We start from the raw sequence: 17375 nt of genomic DNA, 5'->3' as shown, positions 1-17375 counted from the left end.
AACCCCTAATCAACATTAATTAAATTAGCACAGCAAATCAAAGCTGAAAAGTCAGGGTTTGTTCACTGGCAAACTGCAGAAATTAGCGGGTTCTACAGGATCTGCATTTTAATTAAGATGTGATCACCGAACTCAGCAGAACAAGAATGAAGGATGATAAATTGAATATGATGGATGGGCGGCACTTCAACTTTAATGGGGACAACCACCTGACCTTCTGTACTAGTGTCAGTAGAATGAGCCAGCTTATGCAGCAGTCATCATTACTAAGACACACAGGACCAGTCCATCCATAGAACCTACTGAGACAGTGTCCTCAGGCAGCAGATTGGCAGAGGATACCCACATATGTCTGTTCACCTGTCTCCAGCTCTCCTCCTCCTCCCACTCTCTAGAACAGAAAGCGGAGAATGCAGCAGAAGACGAAGTGTGGAGGAGAGGGATGGTCTAGAGCAGGGGTGTTCACACTTTTTTGGCTCGAGAGCTACTTTGAAACCCAGCAAGGCCTGGAGATCTACCAAGGGGGAAGGAATATTTTAATATTCATTATACACACACACACACACACACACACACACACACACACACACACACAATGTATATGTAATATTCTATCTATATCTATCTATCAAATCTCTTATATATATATTAAATATATTAATAAATATTAATATTTATATTTTTTATAAACACACATTATATATGTGTATATATATGTATGTATATGTGTATGTATGTATATATATGTGTATATATGTGGGTATATGTGTGTATATATATGTGTGTATGTGTGTGTATGTGTGTGTATATGTGTGTGTGTGTGTGTGTGTGTGTGTGTGAGTCCCCTTTGGTGTGGGAGAAAGGCAGGATAAAAATCATATATACTGCTGAGTCAGCAGTCAGTCCCATTACAGTCAATGGGGCTTACTCCCGGGTAAGTGTGGACAGAGCTGCAGCTGCGTGTCGGCGGGGCTCACTCCCAGGCAAGCATGGCCGGTACTGCAACCTTTGAGCCCCGCCGCGCGTCTGCTCAGCAGCCAGGGGCCACTCCCATGAGCGTGGCGGGACCGCAGCCTTACTTGTAGGTGAGGCTGTCCCTGCAGTTGAGCATCTGCTGGGCGGTGAGGCCGTCGTCGGTCACATAGCCGGTGCCGCCGCTGATCAGGTAATCGGCCATGCTGGGCACCCGGGCGGACCGTGGCAGAGAGAGGGAAAGCAAGAGCAGAGCGCGCGCCAACCTCCCTCCGCCACGTGCGTGCTCCCTCCCCTGCGTGCACACAGACAGGACTCCTACTGCCGGGCGGCACGTGCACGCGCTGACGAGATCAGCTGCGCGCTCCAAAAGACACTTGAGCCTGGCGCGTGACGAACCCCGCCCCCTTCTATGGCGCTCTCTCCAATCTAAAATAACCCGGAGTTGCACCCTCTGCATGTGCAGGTGTGACTCTAGCAATGAAGTCTATAGCGGCTATATAGACTTCATTGCTAGAGTCACACCCGCACATGCACAGGGTGCAACTCTGGGTTATTTTAGATTGGAGAGACAGGGCTCCGCGATCGACTCATTTTGCCTGGCGAGCTACCAGTCAATCGCAAACGACATACTGAGCACCCCTGGTCTAGAGTATCTTAGATGGTCTATGACACTCCAGCCTCCCTCTCTATTCTCCGTACCTGCTATCCTGCTCTATCTCTGAATATTTTAAATCAAGGGGTAGGAGGAGCAGAGAATGACATATCACCAAATAAGCGGGAGGGGCAGCATTAGAGAAGCTTCCTTAGGTGCCAGGTGGTCTTGGCTTGGCCCTGCTACTGATCCTACTGATTTCAGAAGGAAAAAATTAAGCCAATGCATAACTCTCCCACTGAAATCAATTAAACTGTTCAGTTCTAACCATGTCTAGGATAGGCCTGTTTAAGCTTTGCACATGTGTGAAAGCTCATCTGTGTATGAATAGGGAGGGACAATTTTCTGTTTTGTGTGCTGGAAACTTTCAGGCTGAAAGGAACTTTGGGATCCCGGGCTATATCATCATCATCATCATTCTTTATTTTACGGTCACAGACCCAACATCCAGGCTATATTTGTTTAGAAGTAAGCTCCACTCATGTCAAAGAAATTTAACGTCCAAGTTCTACTTGAAGATACCAGGAACTTGGGACCTTCTAAATGTAAAACATATGTTCAGCATTAATGAGTGAATCATCACTACTAGTAGTAGTAGTAGTAATCATCAACTACTACAGTAGTAGTAATCAGTAGTAATCAAAGTAGTAAACTAGTAGTAATCATCAACTAGGCCTGTCTACCTCCACCATTATTGCCTAATTTTTCACACACATGATATCTAAGATCCACGAAAATATTTATTGATGTTTATATTCAAACATTTAGCACAGTGAGACTTCTTGTAATGATTGCTTGATGGGAAAATGTGCCATATGAGGATTTTTCATAGCCAATTTATTTTATGAAGACTCTTGTTTATGTTTGTGCCTAATCCATTCCTTCATCCAGCCTGGTATTTTAGTAATCATAGGTTAGTTCCTTCCAGGATTTAGACTGGATCGGAAAGACAAGGAAAAGGCTAGTAGTCTGTTACTCTATGCTGAGGAGGAAACTAAATATTTAAACCTTCATCCATTAAGCCTGTTCTACACCCTGAATCTCAGTTCTGTGGGTCCTTAAGTGCTTGGCCCTCTAATTACTGCAACTACGATTAGAATTAGGTGCTTTAATATACATCTGGATGTCAATGAAAATGGCACATCTCCCTGCAATATCTGCTCAATATTCCAATGTCCTGATGTTTTATGTGCCTCCATCAGCAGCAACCAATGAGGTGGATTGAGAAAACGGAAGTAAGCCACATTGTGATATCGTGTTAAGTTGTAGAGTTGTGCGGGGGACCTGGATGCATAATTGCCATTTTCAACAGCAGCCTCATATATAGCTTAAAAGCTGGCTCCAGCCTGTTATGTCATCTTTTTTCTATTTAGAAAAGGTTTGAATTACCTAAGGCACGTGGTTTTAATAGACTGGATAGGTGGCAGCCATCAATCTGCCTGGTGAATTTTAATTTCACTTTGTGGTGGTGCGTCCTGACTGCTACGGAATCAGGTTGACTGGGGCCAAGGCTTGGCAATCTGGCATTTGGCAGTGATGACATCCTTGAGCAGCTGGCATGGCTGGAGTGGTGGCTCAAAAGAAGAAAGAAGGGTGAAGATGGGGAGAGGAGAAGGAAAAAATACAGAAGGGGTGAGGAGCAAAAGAGTGGAGGAGGTGAAACTAGGAGGAGAAAGGCAAGCTGGCCAGTGACATAGGTAGAAGATGGGAGGAAAGCAACATGGAGAGTGGGAAGAGAGAAAGTCATGAGAAAGAAGCAGAGAACAAGAGAGAATGGACAGTGGGATATGAGGACAGAGAGACAGGAAGAGGTGGAAGGCAGAGAGATGTTGGGGAGGAGACCAGGTGCAGGAGCATGAGAAGGCAATCATGAGAAAACACAGCAAAAGAGAGGCAGACAACATAGGAGACATGGAGCTGGAAAGGATAGAGCTGTATGATGGAGACAGCAGTAAGCAGACAGAGACAAAAGGTGAATACAGAAGTTGGGACAAAAAGGACACTCAAAAGGATAAGGAAGGCATTGAAGAAATAGGAGATGTGGGGAGGAAGTGCTTATACACCCACCAGGGCAAACGCGACAGAGGAATGGGTAGAGAACGATGGCAGAGGATTGTCTCTGTGCGAGGGAACCTAGAGGCAACAGACTTGTAGAACGTAAGGGGCATTGTATCAGTAACATTCCCCTGAAGAAATAAACTCTGGTTAGACCTGATCCCAGGCTTCCCCTCCCCTTTTTTTACACAATTTGTTCTGCAAAGCTCTGTTGTTACCAAAAGGGCTGTTTTATATAGGGGGATAATTACACTGCCCTTACTGGAACCTTCAGGACCATAGGCTGGATAACAAAACAGTGTAATGCAGAGAAATTCCCTTTTAGCTTAAGGATGATACTGAAAGAAAGATAACTTTTAATAAAAGATTAGATTTTTATTACAAAAGCACATAGGTAAACATAATGCACATGGAAAAATGATGTGTCTTGGTCCTAGTACTTGAATCTAGTGTACCTAGCTTTATGGTGGTTGTATGTGAAAAGTATTTGGTGCATCCGAGGAAATTAGAAAAAGGATAGGTTGTAGGGAAGGATTTTAGGGGTCCCTGATCTGTCAAACCCAGTTGCTGACTAAAGATGTGGAGAGAAGGGGAGAAAAAAGGGGGGGAGAAGGGAAAAGGTTCCAGACGCAGATAGTTACCTTCCTTGTAGAGCAGTTGGATGGGAGGGGGGGGAAGAGTCCTGGGAGGAGGACCTTCTGCCTGGGGGGGGGAGAGTCAGAGAGAGAGAGCATGTGGGCAGAAGCCCCTCTTAAAAGGGGGTTTTCGTTGACCTGGAGCTGACCTGGATGACCTGGATGTGCTTGCTTACTACGCACAGTGGGGTACTTGGAATATGTTATGCACATTGAAAGGATTATCAGCTAATGGCTGGCTTCCTAGCTGGGGGAACTTACACAATAATAAGAATACAGCAACCCAGGAAGGCAATTCAGATTTGCATAGAGTACTTAAGCAGTGATTGAGTTACAACAATACAATGAATACAGTAATGTAAAACAATAGGAGACACTTAAGCAATGATTTACTATGCCAGACTTCTTCCTATAATGTATGATCAGGGAGGTGGATTTAAGATGCATATAACCGCAGGGAAGTGGGGGTGACTTGACCTGATTGTGACCTGTCTGTGAGAAGTTTAATGTGTTTGCATAAACAGTGATTGGGTTACAATGAATTACTATGCCAGACTTCGTGACCCTCGAGGTGGATGTTGTCACCCTGAGCTTGTGACTTTACCAGGGTTTTTGGAAAAGTGTGCTGGGAGAAGGGTGGCCTGCATGATGTTTTACTAACATAACCAGATATAAAATCACAACTAAGGAAAAAGGGGCTTTTCACGTAACACTGTAGGGATGGTTCTTCCAGATCTATACAATGCTGATCTCCCACTGTGGGGAAGAAGTGGAGCAGGTGACATGCCTATTTTGAAAATGGACTTGAAACTACTGCCTAAATATGACAGCAAGAATTATAAGACATAACCTTTATAACACTAGACATAATGAAGGGGGGGGGGGGTTATTCCAATCCATAGCAAATTGGACTCAGGGGCGTGCAGCCTTCCTCCTTGCTGTTAGCCTTGCCAGTTCCCCCTTCAACAATGGTCTCCCCTGCCTTTATGGAGCTCCTGGCCCCACCCCTCTCTCAGGGAAGCCATACCTGGCCCATTAGCCCAGCTGGTCCTGGGGCTGCCACTGCAGTAGGTGGTGGTGGGGGCTTGCATCCTGCTCTAACGGGGCTGCCGCCTTTCCTGCCTCTTGCTCCTCACCCCCTCCAGGCTTGCTGCTGTCCGGTTCCCTGCTGGTCCCTGCTGTGAGGCAGGACGCCTCCACGTTGGCTGTGGCCAGTGGTGTCCTCCCCAGGGCACCCTTGGCCCGCCGGGGTACTCCCCCGCTCGACCTCCCCCGCTGGAGCTGGCCGCGACGCCCCCCTTGCCCTCCCCAGGTTGCCGTAGGCAGGGTGTGACTCAGCTGCCAACAGAGCCACTCCGACTGCCCCGTCGCGGCTGCAGGGAGAGGAGCCTCCCCAGAGTCGGTACACCTGCTGGCGGAGCCGCTCCAGCCTCATCGTTGTGGCCACGGAGAGGGGTGTAGCCTTGGGGGTCTCTGCGGGGCCATGGGGCCACTGCCGCGGGAAGGTGCGCCTTGCCGGGGGGTTGCTTGTCTTCCCCATTCTTGCCTCCCTGGCAAACCTGCTTGCCTACCAGGGCACCTGGTGGGGCTCGCCCACCTCCCTCCGGGGGCTTTGCCTGCCTGTCCTCTCCCCCCCCCCGGCTCTCCAGGTAAGACCTGGCCTGGCAGCGAACCCCTGACAAGGAGCAATTCTGAAGTGGAAACAGAGGATTTTGTTGTACAACAGATGGCATGGTTTTTATATTAATATGAGTGTTTAGGCCCCAGAGTACATTGTAGAGCACACATGCTGCAACTACTCCCTCCCACCAGGAAGGCCAGTTCAACCAGGAGAATGAAATTGTGTCATTCCTGTCACTTACAGCGCACTCCTAACTTGCACTGGAAACAGGCAGGCCAGGAGGCCTGTGCTATATCTAGAGCAATATTGGGGCCAGAACTGGCTCAGCCAGAGGCAAGGGGAAACTATTCCCCTTACCCTGGGTAAGCCACCACATCCCCAATGGGTCTCCTTGGACCTGCATCACCTCCAGAGGTGAGGCAAGTTTGAGAACTGAGCGGCTTAGAGCAGCTCTGTGCTGGTCAGGGAACGGGGTTGGGATCCAGCATAACTGCCTCCCACTCTCCACCCGCACCCGCTGCCCTCCCTCCTCCTGCCCTAAAACAGCTCCTTTCTGCCTCTTCCCTGCCCTCCCCAGAACCCTGCACCAGCTGACCTTGGCTGGCACAAACTCACTGTCCCCGGGGCCCGCGACAGCACAGTTAGGCCAGAGCAAGTCTCTTGCACCAGCCTAACTGCCACTGGGTGGTGCAAAAGTGCTTTACGGCACTTTCATGACACCCCTGGGCTGGTGCAAGGGACTTGTGCTGGCCTAACAACTAGTTAGGATTGTGCCCTTAATGCTGCAGGAGAAGGGAGGGGGTATATTTGAATGCTTCTATCCATTTATGTACTAAAGGAATATGCTATGAATGCAGAAGGTTCTAGGTTCAAACTGATCTCTCCAGTAAGGACCTAATGCTGCAACTTTGCTGATGTTCTGGAGTCAAGGGGATCCTTTACCAGGCCTCACTCCTCTCCAAGGTGTGGTCTTTAGTCAGGTTGACCTTGAGTGCAGGACAGAGAGTAGGATGAGGGATTGCTTGTGCACCTTAAGGTAGTCACGAATCAGAGGGAGAACCAGAGCCCATCTCTTGGGGATGTTGGCTGTTGACCCCTCAGGCTTGAATGGTGAAGCAAGCACACACAAAATGGAGTCTTGACTCGAGTCCATTCAGGTCTTTTCATTGGGTAAAACCCCCAAGTCCCGAGTCAGTGCCCAGGTTTTTGACATGTGTGACTCTGTACAAGTACATGTTTTTGCAACTCGAGACTGAGTCATCTGAGTCTCCATCCATCCCTGGTATTAATAAACATGGCCCATTTACCCAAAACTGAGCTAGCCTTATGTCATTGAGGGGTGTGTGTGTTGCATGCATGCATGACAAAGACCAGGATATGAGATGCTTGCATGGAGCTGGAAATGGTACAGCCCAGTAACAAATACACCCCTTGATTCCACTTACTGAATAAACCGGCCCTCAGCGTCTGAAGACCCAAAGTTCAAAGGTTAATGGCAATGTTGGCAGGCTTGTGTTGGAACACTATCATCCCCCATCTTTCCACCTACCCTCCAGGGAACACCTAACTTTGCAGACAATTACAAGCTACAGGCTGCAGTGAATGTTACATGATTCAAGAACAATCCTTGTCTCTCAGCACTGCTGATCTCATTGGTATGTGCTACATGCTACAGACCAGGCATCAGCTTCTTCTTCTTCTTCTTTTTTTAGGGGGGAAAAAAAAAACTGAATAGAGTAAATGTCAACACTAAATAAATCCTATTGCCAACGAGCTGCCAGCAAACGTTTATCACGCTTCTGGTAATGCTCAAAACAGTTACTGCACAATGATGAATCATACCCTTATATTGCACACATGTTGATCATAAACATTTATCAGACTTCTGGCAGCGCGCTCGGTACTGGAGAGACAGTAGGGCTTGTGAAAGAATGCCTGTCCCTTTTCTGTCCCCCATGGATTCTTGGGATTTTAATGGACAATGAAATGGAGCTTTCTGACTCGTGGCAAGCATAAGGCAGACAGCCTGTTCTGCAGCCCCCGCCCCCCCCCATGTTGTCCAGAATAAAAGAGGAGATTGGCAACCCGATCCTAACATGTGTACTTGGAAAGCCATTCCCATGAGCTCGGTGGGATTTTCTCTTTTACAGTAAGCTTATTTAGAATAGCAGTTGCTGTTAGATATGTTCCGTATATGATTAAAGTGAGTGTGCTTCTTGAAAAATGCAATAGGACCTGGATCAACCCCCCTCCCTGCCATAAATGGGGATTACAGCATGGCAAAGCCAGGATTTGACTCACTGCCCGTACTGTGGACCCATTCTGGAGCCTACAAATGCTATTTATCCTGAAAATGATGCTCTTATGCTTTTTCCCTTCAAAGCAAATAGCAGTGTTGGGGATCTGGATCAGGACCATAGTGTGAGCAGAGAATGAAGGCCTCCCTCCTCGATGTCCTTGATCATTGGGGACCTGATCAGGTGTTACTGAAAATAGTGTAAATGTTAAAAAAAAAAAAAAAAGTGCAGACCAAGTTACTACTTCATTCTGCATAATGTGTATGGGTCTATTTCAGTGAAAAGTTGTCTCCAAAAACCTCTTAGCCAAAATTCACTATGGTGTTTTTTGGGGGGGGGGGGTGGCAGAAAAAGGAGGGTCTGAAACTTGCCCACAGGCTTATCTTTTTCACTGTTGTCACCGGTTTTACAGCAGTGAAGCTCCTTCAGGCAGCTACCAATGGCTAGGTCCCCCCCCCCCCACAAGATGTGAAAAAGATTTGAATTAAAAATGGGCCACATTTATTGAAATCCATGTTCGTCAACCAGCTGTGTAGACCCTGTAGTGGGTCTTATCTCCAGACACTCCATTTTACTGCTGGCACCGATCCTGGAAGAGACAGCATGCTAGTTTCCATTCCCCCCCCCCTTTGAGCATTTCCATCCTGACTCAAAGCTGTAAACCAGCTGCTGTGTGATCCATGCTTCTTTATACCATCTCCGGAAGGGGAGCAAGGAAACTGAACTGCACCATCTCCCTCAAGCTGGGAAGACTTTGCAATTCAAACCTGAGGAGTCACCAGACAACCTCTTGAGATTGGTTCTGGGTCCCCTCTGACTCTTGCTTACAAATGGGTGTGCACCAAATCCCTATCCCTACTCTCATGTGGAAGTGGGAGAACCTGTGGACATTATATATCTGGACTTTCAGAAGGCGTTCAACACGGTCCCTCACCAAAGGCTTCTGAAAAAACTCCACAGTCAGGGAATTAGAGGGCAGGTTCTCTCCTGGATTGAGACCTGGTTGAAGACCAAGAAACAGAGAGTGGGTGTCAATGGGCAATTTTCACAATGGAGAGAGGTGAAAAGCGGTGTGCCCCAAGGATCTGTCCTGGAACCGGTGCTCTTCAACCTCTTCATAAATGACCTGAAGACAGGGTTGAGCAGTGAGGTGGCTAAGTTTGCAGATGACACCAAACTTTTCCAAGTGTTGAAGACCAGAAGTGATTGTGAAGAGCTGCAGAAGGATCTCTCCAAACTGGCAGAATGGGCAGCAAAATGGCAGATGCGTTTCAATGTAAGTAAGTGTAAAGTCATGCACATTGGAGCAAAAAATCAAAACTTCACATATAGGCTGATGGGTTCTGAGCTGTCTGTGACAGATCAGGAGAGAGATCTTGGGGTGGTGGTGGACAGGTCGATGAAAGTGTCGACCCAATGTGCAGCGGCAGTAAAGAAGGCCAATTCTATGCTTGGGATCATTAGAAAAGGTATTGAGAACAAAACAGCTAATATTATAATGCTGTTGTACAAATCTATGGTAAGGCCACACCTGGAGTATTGTGTCCAGTTCTGGTCACCACATCTCAAAAAGGAGATAGTGGAAATGGAAAAGGTGCAAAAGAGAGCGACTAAGATGATTGCTGGGCTGGGGCACCTTCCTTATGAGGAAAGGCTACAGCGTTTGGGCCTCTTCAGCCTAGAAAAGAGACGCCTGAGGGGGGACATGATTGAGACATACAAAATTATGCATGGGAAGGATAAAGTGGATAGAGAGAGGCTCTTTACACTTTCACATAACACCAGAACCAGGGGACAACCACTAAAATTGAGTGTTGGGAGAGTTAGGACAGACAAAAGAAAATATTTCTTTACTCAGCGTGTGGTTGGTCTGTGGAACTCCTTGCCGCAGGATGTGGTGACAGCATCTGACCTGGATGCCTTTAAAAGGGGACTGGACAAGTTTCTGGAGGAAAAATCCATTACGGGTTACAAGCCATGATGTGTATGTGCAACCTCCTGATTTTAGAAATGGGCTATTTCAGATGCAAGGGAGGGCACCAGGATGCAGGTTTCTTGTTATCAGGTGTGCTCCCTGGGGCATTTGGTGGGGCCGCTGTGAGATACAGGAAGCTGGACTAGATGGGCCTATGGCCTGATCCAGTGGGGCTGTTCTTATGTTCTTATGTTCTGTATCTCCCGATAACTGCTAGTTGTGATTGACCTGGTTAACAACACTATACCCTTAGGGGAGTCTGGGATAAGGAAAAAAAAAAAATCCTTACCAAAGGTCAATTAGGTGAGGAGGGGAATTGCCATCCAGAATGGCAACCAGCTAGCCTCAGACTTTTCCAACAGGAGGTTGGGAGGGTATCTCCAATAGGTTCAGCTGAACAGAGCCTGGGAAGGTGAGTAGCCAACATAGTCATGCTGAACCTGCCCCCTTTCCCTTAACCACTCAATAGGGTGCTAAGAATTTCCCATCTTGCTTCATGCAAGAAGAAATATATCAAAGAGTCCCTTGCCTTCAATTTAGGAGGTAAAGGGATGGAATGGTCCACATCTTGCCCACTTCTTGCCCACCAATGAGAAGATTACTATTTTTTTCCCCAGGGTGTTCCCCCAGCTCATCTTAAGGCATTCTAGGAGGAACTAAATGGCTTCCTGTCCCAAAAGGGCTCACAATCTAAAAAGATGCAAATGAATACCAGCAGACAGCCACTAGAACAGACAGTGCTGGGGTGAGGCTGTCATAAGCCTCTCTTCCACTTTCCTAACCCAATTGTCAAAATATACTCCCCCTATTGCCACCCATCAATGGGGCACTAGATTTAGGGTGGCCATTCAGGCTCACTTCTAGATGGAAGAGGTGAAAAAGAGGTTTTAGAAGTGTCTAACAGTGAGAAATATGAGACGGCTTAGTCAGTGAGCCTTGATAGGGATGTTTTGGACACCCTAGAGTGTCTATTTTGATTTGTGAAATTCAAGGGTTGTTATAAAAATATGAGCTTTTAAACTTACGTGACTTGGGCAGAGTACTACAGCTGAGAGGCCTGAAGGATTAGCTAACCAGCTAAAGCAACATACCATGGCTGAAATTGGACAGCAGGAAGCAACCACCAGCAACATCTAGAAATGGACCACATGGTTGACTCAGAGCCCAATCCTATCTGGGCCATATACTGCTGGGACTCGAATTCTGGCAGCATAAAGCACTCTGTGGCAATGTGAAACACAGGCTGCTTTTGCACACTTCCAAGCCATTGCTGCTAATGGGTAGAGGCTTAGCTCCCGCAGCAATGGCTCCCAAAGGCTCTGCCTGTCTTGGTAAGTTGGTTGTAGGGGCAGGAAGGTGGAGGATCAGGAATATTTCAGGGAAGGGGGCAAGGGGAGAGAGGGGTGGATCCCAGTGACACCAGCATGATCCTATTCCCTCTTTTCCAAACCGCCCTTCATCTTTTCACTCCTCTGACCCAAGTCATAGCTGGTGTAGGTCCAAGGAGACCCATAGGCCACCAGGAGACTGATGGAGAGGTAAAATCATTTTTCCTTACCTCCGGTTGGCCTTTTGGTCAAACCTGTTGGTGTTGCTGTTGTCCTGTTGGTGTGGCTGCATTGTCGCCAATGATGAGGGACAGGATTGGGGTCTCATTCTTTTAAGAATGTGCTTTCAGGTTAGGGAAAATCCTGAGAGAATTCCTTGATTTACAGCCCTTTGAAGTTGAGAAATAAAAGGCTTTGTCCCAGCACAAAAGAACTACTTAGAAGCACACATGGAGGAGGATACAGCTGCATCAAGAGATGAAAAGCTTGGGATGCAGTGAAAGAGATGGTGTTTAAAGAGTTGTCATGAGTCTGTGAAAACTGGGTGAGAGGGTCTGACAGAATAAAGTAATTGAACTATAAGACATGAAGAAGAAACAAGCTAGCCAGTCACTAGGGAGATATACAAGTCAATCCCTGTGTGCTACCTGGGCATGTGAGTCATTCTGGCAGCCACAGATCAGTGCTCTGCTGAACATGCAAGCATGAGCAATAGTGTGCTTCAACTACAAGATCCTGACTTGTAGTCGGATTCAGGGCCCAAACTTCAGTACCAACTAGTAAACCCTCAAATACACATGCTACAGTCCCACTTTAGCAGTTTATAGTTCCATTTCTTCCACCTTCTTACTTTTCTGGCTGTCTGATTTGTATCAATAGCCTGCAAACTTGGCACTATGTGGTGTGCCTGCGGGTGTCTGTGAGTACTAGACCCTCATATATTTTGACCATGTACATCGTTGCAGCAGCAGAAGCCGACTCCTACTAACCCTGGGTGGGATCAATGGTGCATTGTCCCTCCCATGTGATGCAGAAGGAACTCTGGGACTGGAACATATAATCGCAAATCTCTCTGTCTCTCCAACTAGAAATTCTAGTTTAAATGCTGTGCAGCAGTCATACTACCTCTGTTCTAGAGAAAAGTCTGGCCAGTCACTCACTCTTCAGAATGTGGTTGGTTCCGCTCTAATAGTGCTTCTGATTGGCTCCAGCAAATCTCAAAAGATATGGACATTAGGTACATAGATACATAGGTTTCCATAAGTACTCTCAAGCATGATCTACAATTTGCTGCCAGTGTTTTCCTCTTGGTAATAGGTCTGCAGCCGAGCCGAGCCCCACCCCACCTGCTAAAATGTACCCTTCTCACCTAGCCCCAATTGGACCCTGGGGCAACTTTCCCATTTAACCATCCAAACTTTGAAATGAAACATTTTGAAACAATATTTGAATTCCAACAGCAAACAAGATTTTTTAAATAAAATACAAAGTTTGAATGCTTTAGGATGGTGTTTCTCAAACTGTGGGTCAGGACCCACTAGGTGCGTCGCAAGTCATTTTCAGGTGGGTCCCCATTCATTTCAATATTTCATTTTTCATATATTAGTCTTGATGCTCCCATGGTGTGTGACTGCATTTGGGGACATGTTACAGATCTGTACTTTTAACAAGCTGCTATGCATATTCTTTTAACAATGACAGTCAATGGGGCTTACTCCTGGGTACGTGTGAGTAGGATTGCAGCCTAGGATTGTTAAAAATTTTCCTGCTTGATGATGTCACTTCTGGTCATGACATAACTTCTGGTGGGTCCTGACAGGTTATCATTCTAAAAAGTGGGTCCCAGTGCTAAATGTGTGAGAACCACTGCTTTAGGACATTGCAATTTCTTCTTTATTTTGATCTTGGCTGAAACTATGCAGTCTCATCTGTTAAATATTCATTGCCATTCTCTGGTATATCAGATTGCATAAACTAAAAATACACTTATGGATCAATCACTGTTGGCCCAACCATGTGACAAGGAGAAGCCCATTGCATCAATGGCAGATTGTGAGCGGTCCAAGGGGGCAGCAGATTTGGGGTGCACTTCTGCTGCAGCCTCCCTCCAATCCACCACTGATGCAAGCTTCAGTGGTCCACCTCTCACTCTCCTGAGCAAGAACTGGCTTGTTGGCTTCTTTACCTTACTGCCTATGCAGTTTCTTTAAAGCTAGAAGTGCAGGCTTTATTTACAGGTATAACTATCACTGTCCCTTTAAATAAAGCTGGAAGTCTCACACTTCTAGGTTGGACAAAGCCTTGCAAGAAGGAGAGCTTATTTTTTTCTTTTTCTTCCTCGAGTATTGTAGCAGTGGTGGCAGCTGTGCTATCAGCATGGGGTGGAGCTCCAGGTCATGTCACCCCTGAGATCAACTGTCACATACTCTCTAACTATATACTAGAAGTCTCCAAACTATTTTTGCTGGTGTCTCAGGAAAAAGGAACTGCTGAAAAAACTGCTTCCCCACCACCAGCGATGTCAGTGACGTTTCTCGGGCTTGGGTCTGGAAATGAGCCCCTGCCCTAGTCAGATTAAGCCATTTCTGCCCAATGTTACATATATGCAACAGCGATCAAATGTGTACCCTGTGGGCTGGGCAGAAATTGGTTAAGACCAGGCTGAAGAAGAACTCCCCAACCCTAGCTTCACATGGCAGTAGCCATTTGAAAACATACATCTTCCAAGGACCACTGAGATTTTCCGGGGGGGGGGGGGGATGATTGTACCAGAGAAGGAAGCAAAGACTAGAGATCACCTTCTTTCCCAGTTTCTCCATCTGAAGTTCCACTGAAGTGGCTCCAGATGAGTATGTTGTTTTGAATGGGAAGCGGGTTTTAAGGGACAAATGTCCTCTTCCCCTGAGGAGCCGCTGCCGACTGCCCGGTCTCTATTGGATGCAGCGGCAGCCATTTCAGCACTGCTGCTGCTGCTGGGCAGCTCAGGATTTTGGGGAGTCCATTGCAGATGACATTATATGGTAGTTTTATCGCAACCTGCAAAATTCGCCTTTGTTTTTGTGTACTCTTAAAACATCTTGCTTGCTATCTGAAGAGAAACCAGAGTATAAAAAACACCTTGCATGTCTTAAAAACACCTGAGACTGTAAGATAAGCTGCTAATTGGCTGTCCATGGCCTATCAGAAATGTTGCCCCTGCTGAACATCAGTTCTCAGTATTTTTTTTCTGGCATACTGCAATATGATCAAAATGGCTTTTTCCAGCTTTATTGTAATATATGTTGCCTGCTTGTTTCAAGTATTGTGTTTATCTAGCCATACACGCATACATAAACATTTTCTAGAGAAAATAGATATTAGTTTTTTTATACTATTCTGTATTTTTTTCCCTCTGCGATTGAATGAGTCACAATTGAGTTACCATGGTGACTGAAGGTAGGTACCAAATATCCTGGTTAAGCACACGATATCAGTTTTGAAGTGCCGCAATCATTCTGTAAATGTGTGCACTTTTTCACAGTGTGATTTAACTATGTGTTAGGATTCCAAAACACAACACTACCCCCCTTGGTATCTTTCATTCCATTCACGTGATGGATGTATTTATTTGCATTTACACCCCATTTTTTCTCATAGGTTCAGAGAGGCTTGCAGTGTCATTGTTGTGCATTTTTTAAACATGTAAACAGCCCAGTTGCCAAGGGGGTCACAATCTTAAATAAATAAATAAATAAATAAATAAATGTATGTTTAGAGGAATAAAAGAGACTCAGAGTCCAATCGTATCCCCCCATTGATGCAGTTAGGTTCACCTATGATAAAGGGGGGGGGCTTCTTTCCCCTATCCAGTCGGAACTACACATTACTTTGACATTGGACCGGTGTGCTTGGTCCCCCCCCCCCAAATATCAACCATTAATGTTTCCCCCATCACAGTCCTGATCTGGATTGCCCCCACCCCCCAGTAAGGCAATCGAAAACATACAGATCCCCCCTTGGGTACCGAAGACCCTCTGTACTGTATCTCTACACCAGAAGGACTCACAAAGTATTAAACTGTACGTCCAGAGTGTATGGAAGCAGTTGTTGCAGTGCAAGCCTATGCTTGTTTATTCGGCAGCAAATCTCACTACTCTCAGTGGAGTTTACTCTCAGGTATGTGGCTTGCAGGTTTAATGGATAAGCTTGAAAAACCAATTCATGTTTCCAACCTCCTGGTGGGCTCGGATGTATTTGTTGAATGCTGGTTTCCTTTCTTTTCTCATGCTGACCAAGACCTGCCTACCAGGCCAGAATTGGATTTTTGTGTGAAAGGATGGTAAGCTCTCTTCTGAGCCTGGAAAGAAATTCCAGGGTTGAGCAACCTGCTTCTTCATTCTAAGTGTATGTCCACCCTGAGGGCCCAAACCTATCCAATTTCCCAGAGCCGGTGCAGCTGTGCCAATGGGGCATGCACTGCATCTTGTGGTGGGGGAGCAGTCACAGAGGCCCCCTTAAGGTATGGGAACATTTGTTCCCTTACCTTGGGGCTGCATTGCGGCTGCACCTGTGCTGGAAAATTGGATAGGATTGGGCCCTGAGTCATTGTTTCCCACATGTCTTTAATTTGTGGATGTCAGGATTCTACAAAGAAGCAAAGTGTATCTCAGAAACCTAAATTCTGTACTAGACTAAAGTGAGCTCTGAGATATTGCCAGAATTCCCCTTCCCTAGTCTCTCTCCCACCCACCACACTGAATTCTGAAACTGCACAGTGCTGAAAACATGGTAATATCAACATCCATCGGTTCACCTATCCATGTTTCTCTTATATTTGACACAGGATTTACTAGAAATATGTTTTTCTTCCTTTGGCCCGAGATGATCCTCTCTTATGAAAATGAAATATCGTAAGTTTAATTGCTCTGCACTGCCTCTGGGGACTGGCTATGACAGGTACGAAGAGGATAACAGAAAAGCAATTACAAAATAGAGGATTATACATTTGGAGGGCTGCAGCTTAGAGGTTTAATGTTGACTTGGTCTGCATTTTTTGACACTTCTTCAAAAAAAAAGCATTTGCCACTGGAAGGAAGGGGTGTTACACAACACCCTCAGCTGCGGGGAGGACAGCTAATCAGTCATAAATTAGTTTTCGACATTAGCAAACATTAGTGAGCCCTCATTATATAGGATGTGATCTTAATTAAAGAAGTCATTCACTCAGAATATTTCAATTCACCCACTGAAGCGAACTGAGATAGACTGAACCCTCAGCACCAAACATCTCCTGTTAGGTACTAGAAAATATGCACGCCCAAGGACAGTTCTTAACTGCTACTATGTGCTTGCATCCCTTCAGTTGCTTAATGATCATATGATGTCTTAACTGCTGTATATGTGAACAGTTCTGTTGAAAAAGGTGATGGCTGGTGTTTTAAGGCGATGGCTTCATCATAGAATGATCACCACTACAGATATGTGGAAAGCAGACTTGTACAAGCAGAACAATGTTTGCACAAAGGATCTCCCCAAATTCCTTTTTCCCCTGAATGTTCCCAAAAACGTTTCTTCTGTGGATCAGGTGACCCCCATAAGTGGACGGAATTTGGAGGAAGGAATCACCAGAAATCTCTAATGGACAGTGCCCACTGCTCAATTTCTGAAAATTCCCTTCCTCCTCAACTTCCCATACCTGTTCCCAGGCCAATTTTGAGGGTCCCCTCACCTTCAGGAGTGGCTTTTCAGAGAGATTTAGGGCACTGCAGTGGGAATGAGAGGGCAGGAATGAGAGGGCCTTGTGTGAGCATCCTTTCACAAGGATGCTAGAGGTCTAGATTCAAGCTAGTAAGCGATGA

General features: G+C 46.2%; 1 pseudogene; it reads left to right on the top strand.

The window, feature by feature from the left end:
• LOC136638566 (zinc finger protein 721-like) overlaps window positions 1–17375 on the top strand; it is a 1054179-nt pseudogene that overhangs the window by 435632 nt on the left and 601172 nt on the right.

This window comes from Tiliqua scincoides, chromosome 2 (genome assembly GCF_035046505.1).
Source record: "Tiliqua scincoides isolate rTilSci1 chromosome 2, rTilSci1.hap2, whole genome shotgun sequence".
In the NCBI taxonomy this organism is placed as follows: Eukaryota; Metazoa; Chordata; class Lepidosauria; order Squamata; family Scincidae; genus Tiliqua; species Tiliqua scincoides.
The sequence above is the reverse complement of the archived record's forward strand: the minus strand, read 5'-3'. Positions and strand labels throughout refer to the sequence as shown.